The sequence below is a fragment of the Rattus norvegicus genome, chromosome 2, assembly GCF_021556685.1.
Source record: "Rattus norvegicus strain SHRSP/BbbUtx chromosome 2, alternate assembly SHRSP_T2T, whole genome shotgun sequence".
Classification (NCBI taxonomy): domain Eukaryota; kingdom Metazoa; phylum Chordata; class Mammalia; order Rodentia; family Muridae; genus Rattus; species Rattus norvegicus.
The window spans coordinates 182,551,308-182,563,178 of record NC_141535.1 but is presented as its reverse complement, the minus strand read 5'-3'; the positions used below and the strand labels follow the sequence as shown (position 1 = coordinate 182,563,178).

The 11,871-nt window shown below is 39.6% G+C and overlaps 1 pseudogene; it reads right to left on the bottom strand.

The window, feature by feature from the left end:
• Positions 1-3,941: 3,941 nt before the first annotated feature.
• On the bottom strand, positions 3,942-9,181 carry LOC147996388 (TD and POZ domain-containing protein 2-like; annotated as a pseudogene).
• Between the last annotated feature and the right edge of the window lie 2,690 nt (positions 9,182-11,871).

Sequence of the window (11,871 nt, the reverse complement as noted above, 5' to 3'; positions counted from 1 at the left end):
TAGGAACAGGTAAGGACCAATTGCATTTAACTGAATTAATTTTATCATTCTATTAATTCTATTATTTATATTATTATATAAATAACATTATTCTACAAACTGAAAACAGGGCTTTGTGCTTGCAGGGTAACATGCTTTAATTCTCATCCATGTACCCTTAGACTGAGAGTAGTTCTTATAACTCTTTTAAAAGTGACACCTGTGACAAAATATCATTAAGAAAATACACACTAATGTATGGATGTTCCCAACCTTTATTGGTGCATCACTATGACTACATTAGTTATAACAAATATGTCACACCCATGTAAGATTCCACTAAGACAACGTTCATTTAAGGGAGAAGGAACATAAGGAAGAGCAGAGAAGGAACATGAATTACTGGATGATTGTTCAATTATTATATGAGATGAAAATTCTCTATGAATGTTTTGAGTAAGAAAAAGATCTAGGCCCTGAAAAATTTTAGCTTCTGTTACTTGTAGGTGAAGAATTCACTCCTAACTAGTTATTTCTGAGGTTTGTATGGGTGGTTTAAAACTCCTCTCCATTGTAGCTGATTCAATCTGTATTCTTTCCATTTCTCCTGAGCTGTTCTGCCTTGCCTGGTACTAACTTTCAACAACTGTTGTACTCTTCTGACTCCTTTTTCTTTTGTGAATCATTCTATATTTCCCAGTAGATCCATTTCGCTCTCTTAAACCCATCTCTGAAAAACTCTCCTGGAAAAACTGCCTCCTCTCTTACTTTTCTCTCTGTACTGGTTCTTTTTCTTCATTATTTACTTTATTTACATCACAAATGTTGCCCCATTCCAGTTTATCGTTGCAGAGCTCTTTGCCACCCTTCCCACTCCCCAAATAACAGACAGGAGCCTATTTGACATAACTCATATAACTCATAGCAGGGTGTTTTTTTTTTTCTTTTCTAGCTCAGGTTCACTCCCACTCCTGCCAGCCCAATGCACCACAGTCAAGAAATATCATTTTGGGGGTGAAAGAGTACTGAATGTGTTCCTGTGAAGACATCCTATGTACTTAAGTTACCTAAAAAATGGAGGGGATGCCTTTTAACATTTTTTGGCTAAAGTTGAAGTAGACATATCTAGTTCAAAGATAGAATCTTTGGGTAGAAGAAAACATATTTAATCTGAGTCTTGAGGCAGGAAAACCCACACCTTTAGTCAAGATCTTAAGACTAGAAAACACAGCATTAACTGGGCCCCATTTCTCTTGCAGGCCTATATAAGTATATAGGAGAAGGAAGCTTTGAGTCTTTGCCTGCCTGCTCTCATCTTACTAGCAAGCTCATTTCTTCACTGGCATCTGAACCTTCAGGATTCTGTCTGATACTTGAAGACCTGAGACTTCAAACCTTGTGGAATAAGTAAGTATTGATTTAGCCATCCTTATATTAACTTTACCTCTGCCTACAGATTTTTCTCATACATCTACTTTCTATTTATATAGAGAAATTCATTCTCTTTGTTTGCTATAGGATCCCAATTAATACAACACAATCGAAATGAGAGTGTTTACACATTTCCAAACACTTCCAAAGTTGGATAGAATAGTCAAAACTAGTTACCATCGACTTAAGATTCAATAAATATACACAGGGACATACAGACACACGACAGGGGTAGGGGGATAATAGAGACTGAGAGAGACACAAACACAGAGACAGAGTGATACAGACAGAAACATATGTATATGTATACATATATATATGTAGAGAGAGAAAGAGAAAGAGACAGAGAGACAGAGAGACAGAGAGACAGAGAGGGACAGAGAAATTTAACAGTCATAGTGGGTCTGATTTATCTACGGTAGAACAATTATGGAAACCCAGAGAAACTGCATAGAAATTCAAGTTCACTAGAATATAAAAGCGGCAATTTATCAGAACCAGGAAATAAAATCTAAAGGGTACTCTATAATCGTATCCTACAGAGTGAAGAGTAACTTCTATTACTTCTTTATGATCAACTTTATCCTCCAAACTACCGCCAGAAGACATGTCAGGGGACCTGGAAGTCAAGAGCTGTGGCTACACACACATCAGTGTACAGAAATTCTGCCGAGTGGACCAGTAGCAACTTTTCATTTCTCATGGATGGAATTCAGGAAAATATTTGAAGCCCAGTGTTCTCATTAGAGGCCAATGAAGAAGGACAATGGTGTTGATGAAGAAAGCAAAGAGTACTTGTCTGTTTACCTGAGTTTGCTCAGTTGTCCAGAGAGCTCAGTTTGGGCAAAGTTGTAGTTCTGGATCACCCAAGGAGAGAATCATCAAATTTCAAAGATGCCAAATGTTTTAAGGTTTTTGCCAAAGGAACAATGGGGATACAAAAAGTTCTTCCTTAGAGATTGTAACCCCCACCTCATCCAGCAAGGAAGAGACAACACAGTTGGATTCTTCTCAACAGCCTTTATTACAGGAACACCTCATTGTTGATACGGGGGCCCAGAGGAACAAAGGCACTGGCCTTATATACAAGATATGCTGTGGCTATAAACTTGTCCTCTAGGGATTGGTGAAGCATGAAATACCTTATCAGCATGAATACCACCCTGGCCTTGTAGATGCCGGAGGAATGCCAAGGACACGCACTTTGAGGTGTTAACCACAAACGACCACCAGATGTCAGCGCCATCTTTTATCTATATGTGCCGCTCCCTATAACTCCTTCTTTTTTGTATTATAAAAAAAAAAAGAAGACCCATTAAGTGGAGGTACTGGTCTGAGAGAGATCAGACATGTCTCACAGAGTGCCCAGCTAGGCTATGGCGAGCCACTCTTTCAGTCAGGACTGCACCCTAATGGCTAGAAATGAAATTATGTTGTAACACACCATTCTGGGCTATACCTGTGTTTTTATTGGGGGAGAAACTGGGCAGAGGGGCATTTGACCAGCCCATATGTTCAAACGGGGTGTAGCCACCTATGTCTATGAGTGGTCTAGATCAGGGTGTCACGTCAATATTGTCATTGCTCCTGTCTTAGGTTGTTCCTCTTGGCAGCTTGGCCTTACCCATCGTAGAGTTACCCTATCGCAACTGGGCCCCGTGACTTAGGTTGGTCCGAGCCTGAGGAAAGTTGCCTGTCTCTGGATACAATGACTTCACATGACAGTGACAAAATACGATCTAGGGCGAACTCTTAATTTTTCAAAGAGGCCAGCCATATGTTGGGAGAAGCACCACTTTCAATGGCAACCATAGCCTGGTAAACAATCGCTTTGTGTCTGGCATGCTCTTGTTGTAAACAGCAAAAGAGCCATAGACATACTCCACATGCCAAGAGGACAATGGCCCCCCAGGCAAACATGCCAGCCCTTTCTTTAAAAAAGGAGAAAGCATTGGTAATCCATGAGGTGAAATCTCCAAATGTGATGGGCTCCATTCTAGTGTTGTTGAGAACAGCAATCTGCATCAGCAATTGTCTCGATAATTGCTCCACTTTCATGGACCAGTTTCCTTTCAGATAATTTGAGATTTCTTTGCTCTGCTGAGAATACTGAGAAAAGTTAGCTTGCAAAGGAGTAATGCATAAACCTCTAAGGGAGGAAACACAGGACAGCTGTGTCATATGATATAATGCCTCAATTTATTCTTGAATTAAATCCATTCGTTGATTAGTTAATAGAAAGCCAGATGCCAAGTGAGCATTAAATTCTTCTTGTATCTCTAATGCCACTGCGGTTCTTTCCACAATCTGATTGATAGTCTCAACCGTCTGCACTTGATTAGTCATAGCAATCACGGCTGTTGTTCCTGCAGTGGCTGATAGTACAATGGCTGAAATTATAGCTGCTGTAATACCAAAATCTCTTTTGGTTCTTATTAAATGAAGTATGGGAAACTTATCTGGAGTTGCTTCCACAAGGATAGGCAATAGCCTGAGGGTATAAAGTTTTTAATCCACATATGTGGGGTTGCTCATCCCACAGGGAGAGGCAATACCAAACCCAAAAAGCACACAACTTTTATTCATTACAGAGGACAGACTTCAGCAACATTTTTAGCTGGCTTATTCTCTCTGGTCATGCACAGGACAAAAGATCTTGTCAGGTATTGCCTGGCCTGCTCAAGGGGCAGTTCTTGCCTCAGTTAGATATTTTCCTCATCCGGTGCTACAACTGACCTTGGTGTATCACTGGGAATGGGTGAAGTTGGCACAGCCCTTTGGTGGGGAGGTGAACTAGGTGTTCGGGCAGGGTCAGGATGACATCTTGGGGTTGTTCTCAGAATTTACCACAGGAGTTTTTCCAAGAACAATTGGGTTTTTTTTTTGTCCTAATTAGCTTGGCCTTGGTCATGAGGCCTGATCATTCTTGACTCAATTTCTTGATCACCAAAACTATATCATATCACTTGGCATCCTGACATCAGATGTATCTCTCAGAAAGGTCACAAGTTTGTCGTAGGCATCCTGACCACCAGATATATTTCTCAAAACCTTGTTTTTACAGCTTTGTTTTTCAAATCTATGAAACTATCAAACCTTATTTCTTCAGTGTCAATTATCTTCTTCTCCTCTTAAATATAATGCCAGAGACACATGGTTAAAGCTGCTTAGTTCTCCTGCTTGCAGGAATAGGAATATGGCCCACTTCTTCTATTACACCATCACTAGCTTCCTCTTTTCTAAATCCTTCACTGTCTAAAGTTGGCTGTCCTGGATGTTGCTCTGTAGATTGACCATGAATTTAGACATCTGTGAACCAGTCTCCTGGGATTAAAGGTCTGTACCTCCACACCTGTATTTAACCTTTGCCTCACCTAGAATTTGCTCTGTTCTAGTCTGGCATTGAAATCGGAGCTTTGCTTGTCTTTCCCTTCTAGGATTAAAGGTTTGTACTAAGTTGCCTGGTGCTAACTTAACTGGGTGGTAACTTGCCCCAAGGTCATTATTTCCTTAATTTTATTTAATATCCTTGAACACAGGATTCAGCTCCATTTCACTTCCTGGTGTCCTTTAATACTCGAATCACATAATTTGTTTCCTCCTTTTTCAACTTCCTTTTCTCATTAAAATGCTCTTCCTAAGAGTAAATTTTAGTAACCATAAAAGAGAACATACACTAGGCTGTTTTGAGTCTTTCTTTTTCATGGAAATTAATCTAAATCTCTTCACTTCAACCTCAGGTAGACACTTCAGACAAGGGCAAAGTGTGGCCACATTCTTCACCAAAATACAACAAAAGAAGCCTTTATAACAGATACAGAAATTCTTCTCCTCTGAAACCTCTTGGGCCAGACCTGCACAATTCAAATTACTCTCAGTAACAAAATCTACTCCATTTCTACTAAGATGGTCCATTAAGCCCCATTTAAAACATTATATGGATTCCCTAATCCAAAGTCTCCAAATCTACATTTCCCCAAATAAAAGCTTGATCAGGCCTATCACAGCAATACCCAGCTCCCGGTACCACCTTCTATCCTAGTTAGCATCATATTGCTGAAAGAAGACACCATGACCAATGTAAGCTTTATAAAGGACAACAAATATTTGGAGCTGGCTTACAGTTTCCAAAGTTCAGTCCATTATCATCAATTAGGGAGCATGGCAGCGTCACAATATCCAGGCAGGCATGGTGCAGGAGGAGCTGAGTTCTACATCTTTACCCAAAGGAAGCCATAAACACACTCAGAATCTTCAGTCATCTAAAACAAGTTCCTCTAAGTGCAACCCCACAGTGATGCACTTCCTCCAACAAGGCCATGCCTTGTAATAGTGACACTCCTCGGCCAAGCATTCTGAAACCATCACAAATAGAAACATTTTATCCAGCACTTTCACTTCCTCTGGGTCAAAATGGATCTGTGCTCCTCTTTGGTGAAGAAATGTTTTCCATCTGGGAGTATGGGCATTCAGAAATAACCATAAATGAATCCGACTTATTCCAAAATCGATCGTTTTTGGCTAGACCTGGATAGGTCTTGGTGGCTGTTGCCCCTGTACCCATGTTTATTATTTGAAATTTGCACTGATGCTTTTTTAAGACAGAATTTTGTGCCCTGTGCCACCGAAAATTATCTGGCTATCCCCTCCTCCTTTAAGTTTACCCAGGGCATGGAATGGAGCTGAGCCATAAGGCTCTCAGTCATATAGTTCTTCCTATTTAAAGTTATAGGACATTGATTACCAGCAAAACAATCCAGGCATGGAAGTTCCTGACAGATATCAGGGTCTGTTTGTTGAAAAAAGCCAAGCTTCCCACTTACAATTTTCTCTCATTTCTGGGTCCTACAGAATATAAATCTTATGGGCTTCAAACAGTTCTTTTTAAATATTCTGTAGAGCTCTCATTATTTCACCTGGTTACCATAGGTAAATTTATAGGCCAACTTGATTGAAGCTTCCCTGAGGCTCATCCAACAGAATCTGGTAGTAGACACATATACTCTCCCTATCTTCAACAGCCTTAAAATCCCAGTTGGGTATGGTCAAAGTTAAGGCTGAATCAAGATTTGCCTGGACTTGTGTGGGCAGACCATTTACCTCTGGAACCAATTTCCAAGCTTCTCTGACAATTCTCTCACTTTCTTTAGCTTCGAAAAGAACCTGGAACTGTTGTTGACAGTCATCCCAGGTGGGATTATGAGTCAACATGATTGAATCTAAAAGACCTAGGGGATCAGAGGGTCTTTTTGAAAATGGAGGGAGGGGATCTACGACTTACAATTATAAAGGTCATTACTGGTTAATGGTACATAGGACACAAACTGTCTCCCCTGTACATTTGGGTGTTCAGAAGACTAGAGGAGTAAGGTCATAGCAGAGTCAATCCCTCTGGGGAGAATCACATGAACGTGTGTTGAACTCATATTAGGTAAGGACACTAATACTCATCAAAGTAAAAACGCCTAAGTTGCCATTTAAATTCTCACTATGTGTGTACCAAATCAAAGGCATCAAAGTATAGCAGCAGCCATTAAATGTCTCCCCATCAAAAAATGCCCAGGTCCATAATTTTCATCTGCTATTCTAAGAGGCATTATAGCATATACTCCTGAAATCATTTCACAAAACAAAAAGAGAAAGATATTTCCCACCCAATTTTATGAGAGACTACAGTGACAGTGATATCGAAAACATGCATCATTTTCCCTTATGGACTCATGCAAACATAATCATTAAATAATTTGAAGAACACATGAAAAATAACAATTACAAAAACAAAGTAGGCTTTGTCTCAAGGTGAGTAATGGTGATTCAATATACAAAAATCTATAAAATTTAATTGGTCACATAGACTAACTGAAGGAAAAAAAAAGCAAAACAAAAGGAAACAAACAAAAAGCAAAAAAAACATGATCATTAAACAGGAACAATACATGGTCTTTAAGAAGCTATGCCTTAATGATAAAAGTTCTCCACAGATTGGCACACTGATGATATGGTTAAATATAATAATGGCAATATAGAAGAACCCCATATCAATATTAACTTAAATGGGGAGAAACTGAAAGCCCTTTTACAAAAGCAAAGGTCAGTCAAGGTTTCTCATTCGCTTAAATAGATTCAATACAAGAGCTGGTCTTAATTGAAACAATAAGGCAACTGGCAATTAAGAGGATAAATACAGTAAAGTTGAAAGAATTTTTTTTGCAGATAGAAACTACACATGAATTAGGTGGAAAACTTTACACATCAGTTAATACATTTAAGTTAGTTCACCTATTCTACTCAGTCCAATGCAAACAGGTTTCTGCAAAGAAAGTCAGTTAGGATATGATTCAGGCCAGGTGAATTCCAGGTCAGAGACATCAGACAAGAATAAAACAACATCAACAGGATAGGTGTCAGGCAGAGTGTCCAAGACCCTAGTGCTGCATTTACCCTACACACCATTTTGAAGTATTACAGCTCTGTGAAATCCATAGCCACCATGCTGCCTTGCCCCAGATTCACTGTAAGTGTTCCAGTCAAACTTAATCTAAACAGAAGTCATTGTTAAAAACACTGGTTATATAAAAAAAAAAAAAAAAAAAAAAAAAAAAAAAAAAAAAAAAAACCCTGGTTATAGCTGTTAGCAGCCAGGTGCAGGCCATAGCTGACAAGCTCCTACAATATCTTTTGGCATTTGAGTGAGGGCTCCAAGGAAAAAAATGTACAGGAGCCAGGGTGTGAAATGCTTCCGCCACCAAGTGGGGATGTGACTCCACCATTGAATTCCACTCCAAGGTCTCAGAGACTTCAGAAGCATGAAGTATAATGAAATCCATGGCCCTAGTCTTCAGGTGCTCTGTGCTGTGGAGGTCAGCCAGGATGAGAGTTGGTACAGCATTCTTCACAGAGAGGTTCCTGCACAGGGAATCCTCACAAATGACCTTCAAGTCCTGCAGGTCATACTTATCAGCAGCTGCCAAAAAGCCAGTGGCCATTGAGTGGCTGTGGAGGTGTGGTGCCTTCCCTGTATAAAGGAAACCCATCATTTTCTTAAAGACTTGCAGGTGAATGTCATGGATCTCAATGCGGTTTGTTAGGCGCTCCAACATTTCATGTTCAAACATGGTTCTGAAAACTGGAGAGTGAGCTGCTAGGACGGCTTGTGAGCTCTGAATTCCTGCCCATCTACAACAAGGGTGCAGTCTGTGAAGAGGGAATTTTCCCACGGCTCTCCTACATCATCGGCCAACATCTGTGTTGGATCCTTGATTGCAGGTGTCATGTTATGTCCAGGCATGCTAAAGGAGGGTCCTACTATGGAAACCTTGAAACACAGGATGAGCTGGTCTTCACGGAGAAGCCATTGCCTATGGGAGAGGAGGAAATCTCGAAGGATGAATTTTCTCCATCCCCATTGTTGGTTTGGTAGAAACCTTAAAACATTTGGGATCTTTGTAATTTGATGTTTCTCTCCTTGGGCATTTATGATCCAGCATTGGAACTTTGCCAAAACTGGGCTCTTTGGACAACTGTGCAAACCCAGGCATACAGACAGTTAATCTTTGCTTTCTTCATCAACACCGTTTCAGTGTATTCACCAACACCATTGCACTTCTTCAATGGCCTCAAATGAGAACACTGGGCTTGTAATAATTTCCCAAATTCCATCCATACAAAATGAAAAGTTGCTAATGGTCCACTTGTAGCAGAATTTCTGAACACTGATATTATAGCCACAGATATTGTAGCCAGAGATCTTGGCTTCCAGGTCCCCTGACATATCTTCTGGAGGTAGTTGGGAGGTTAAAGTTGATCTGAAAGAAGTAATCGAATGTACTCTTTCCTCTGTAAGATACAATTATAGATAGCCTTTTGATTTTATTTTGAATATCTGCTAAATTGCCCCTTTCATATTCTTGGAAATGTCTATATCTATGTAGGTTCTGTAGGTTTCCATATTTGTTCTACAAAAGATAAAACAGACCCAATGTAACTGTTAAATCTCTCTCTCTCTCTCTCTCTCTCTCTCTCTCTCTCTCTCTCTCTCTCTCCCTCTCTCTCCCCTTGTTTGTGTCTGTGTGTCTCTGTATTTCTGTGTTTATGTCTCTCTCAGCCTCTACCACCCCACCAAACCTACCATGGTTCTGTATATATCTGTGCATGTTCATTGAATCTTAGATCAATGGTAACTAGGTTTGACTATTATATCCAACTTTGGAACTGTTAGGAAATGTGTAAATACTATCATTTCAACTATGTTGTACTAATCAGGGGCGTTTACTAAACAGGAAGAATAAATTTCTCTATATAAATAGAAAGTGGATGTATGAGAAAAATCTGTAGGCAGAAGTCAAACTAATATAAAGTTGGCTAATGTCAATACTTACTTATTCCACAAGATTTGAAGTCTCAGGTCCTCTTCAGAATTCAACAGAATCCTGCAGAAGTAAATTCAGATGCCAGTGTAGAAATGAGCTTGCTAGTAAAGTGAGAGCAAGCAGGCAGACTCACAGCATCCTTCTTCTATGTACTTTTATAGGCCTGAAACACAAGTGGGGCCCAGTTAACGGTGTGTCTTCTAGACTTAAGATTTGGATTCATGGTATATGTTTTCCAGACTCAAGACTCAGATTAAAGGTGTGTTTTTCTACCCAAAGAGTCTGTAGTTGAACTGGATCTACTGCAACTTATGCCACAAACTGTTAAAAGGCATCCCCTCTCGTTTTTTATGTTACTTGAGTCCACAGGAAGTCTAAACAGGAGGACATTCGGTACTCTTTCACCACTAAAATGATGTTTCATGACTGTTGTGCATTGGGGCGGTGGGAGGGGTGGGGGTGCCTGAGCTAGAAAGGAAAATAAAGGACTTGCTATGAGTTTTGTCCGATAGGCTCCTGTCTATTATTTGGGGAAGGGGATGGTGAAGAACTCTGCAAGGATAAACTGGAATTTGCATTCCAAATATATTTATTTACATTTGGGATGTAAATAAATAAAATAAATAATGAAGAAAAAGAAACCAGTACAGAGAGAAAAGTAAGAAGGGAGGTAGTTTTTCCAGGAGAGTTTTTCAGAGACAGGTTGAAGAGAGAAAAATGGAGACACAGGGAAAGACAGAATGATTCAGAAAACAAAAAAGGAGCCAGAAGAGTACAATAGATGGTGAAAGTTAGTATGAGGCAAAGAAAAGCAGCTATGGAAAAACTGAAATAATTCAGATCGTATCAGGTACAATTGAGAAGAGTTTTAAACTACCCACCCAGACCTCAGAAAAAACTAAATAGGAATGACTTATTCACCTATAAGTATCAGAGGCTAAATTTTTTTCTAGGCCTAGAATAGACTTAGTGTCTAGAAGCTTCAAGAGATGACAATAAATACAGATAATAATAGTTATTTTTACTATAAAAACACTAGAAAGTCTTCAGCTGCTCTAAACCAGATGTGACAGCTGAGCTGTTCCATGAACGAAAAGGAAAGACCACTTGTCCCTCAAAGAATACATGCCCATTTATCTCTTTGTGTTTTTCTCTTTTTATGTTTTTTTTTTCTTTTTTTGCTGATACACAGCCATTTCTGACATTTTCAAGATATAACAAAGCTGTGACTTTCCTTCAGACAGGGGTGTAGCTTCAGCACCATCTTCATTGAGGGCAGTCTGCTGAGTGACTGCCATCTTTGTTGTGGGCAGGTAAGGTTTTCCTATGCTATTGTTTCAGCACCATCTTAGCTAATGCAGACCATATGACTGGTTGTAGCTTCAGTGCCATCTTAGTTAATGACAGGCCAGTGGCCATCTACCATATTTGCTTTTGGCAGTTATGTAAACATTGCCTCCTTACATTAGAACAGTCTGAATCGCTAATTTCTATCCTGATTTGGTAAATCTTTATATAATATTAATTTAACCATTTGCAACAGTAAAAATTTAAAGATCACAGCATTAATGATTGCATAACTCATATGCTTAATAGATATTCACTATCAATCTTGTCAGAAATCTGCTCAATGTAACCATATATGTTTAGAGTTATTAGGACAGAGAATCCTATGCATAGATGTTACAACTGCCCCACCCCCACCCACCAAGATCTCTGAGAAGAAATAGACATAGTTACAAGAGTGCCTAGACTGTGGTATGATAACCACTGAGAAACAGTGCTCCATTGCCTTGCTGCTCCCATTTATCAGCCTACACTGCTTTCTGGCTCCTTTTTTGTTCTCTGCATCATTCTGTCTTTCCCAGTGTCTCCATATCTCTCTCTTCAACTCATCTCTGAAAAACTCTACTGGAAAAACTGCCTCCTCTCTTACTTTTCTCTCTGTACTGGTTCCTTCCTTCCTTCCTTCCTTCCTTCCTTTCTCTCTCTCTTTCTTTCTTTCATTCTTTCTTTCTTTCCATCCCAAATGTTGCCCCATTCCAGTTTACCATTGCAGAGTTCATTACTCCCCACCATAATAAAAAACAAA